The sequence below is a fragment of the Bison bison genome, unplaced genomic scaffold (assembly GCF_000754665.1).
Source record: "Bison bison bison isolate TAMUID 2011002044 unplaced genomic scaffold, Bison_UMD1.0 scf7180017863408, whole genome shotgun sequence".
In the NCBI taxonomy this organism is placed as follows: domain Eukaryota; kingdom Metazoa; phylum Chordata; class Mammalia; order Artiodactyla; family Bovidae; genus Bison; species Bison bison.
The window spans coordinates 99,351-100,418 of NW_011493980.1; positions in this window are offsets into that span (position 1 = coordinate 99,351).

The window sequence follows — 1,068 nt, forward strand, 5'->3', positions numbered from 1 at the left end:
AAGCCAGTGCTGTGACGAGCTGGAAGGGTGGATGCGGAGGTGGGGGGGAGGCGGGTTCAGGAGGGGGAGATACATGCATGCCTGTGGCTGATTCACACTGATGTGTGGCCAAAACCATCACAAAATTGTAAAGGAATCATCCCCCAATTTTAAAAAAAAAAAAAAGATGATGTGGAAATGGATGTTACAGAGAGGGAGGTGACCACTCGGAAACCTCGCAGGCCTGGCCTCTGAGGGTCCCAGCTACGCTGTTGCAATCCTCCCAGCCCTGGGGCTCCATCCCGCACCTGTTAGCTCTGGTTTGCTCTCTCACGACCCCACGGCGTGTCCTGAGGTGCCACCCAAGACGCCCCACCGAGACCAGTTTGGGAAGAAATGTTTTCTGACACGCCAGGGAAAAGTTGCTTCTTCTGTGAGCTTCAGTGTTCTCTTCTTCCAAGATTTGGGAGAATGGCATTGAAACATGTAAAATATCATGTATGAAACGAGATGCCAGTCCAGGTTCGATGCACGATACTGGATGCTTGGGGCTGGTGCACTGGGACGACCCAGAGGGATGGTATGGGGAGGGAGGAGGGAGGAGGGTTCAGGATGGGGAGCACATGTATACCTGTGACGGATTCATTTTGATATTTGGCAAAACTAATACAATTATGTAAAGTTTAAAAATAAAATTAAAAAAAAGAATTAAATGTAAAACATAAAATCATAGAGGAACTATAAAAATATTGATGAATGTTTTATAAATTTTGAATAAAGAAAATCATTTATAAACTTAACATTAAAATATAATGATAAATGAATAAAAAAAAAAAGAACATAGTGGAGCAGAGGGTCATCTTTCTTTAACGTCAGAACCCCCTTTCCAAACAAAATGAAATAAAGTACCTGTTTACAATCGTGACAAGAAACGCCGCTTTGTTTGAACCGTACCCGCTGAGCCCCCTGCTTCCTTCCCCCGCCGTGTCCCGCGAGTACCCGCTGAGCCCCCTGCTTCCTTCCCCCGCCGTGTCCCGCGAGGCATCTCCACAAAGGCCGAGGCCTCTGAGGAGCAGAGGGGGAGCCTCA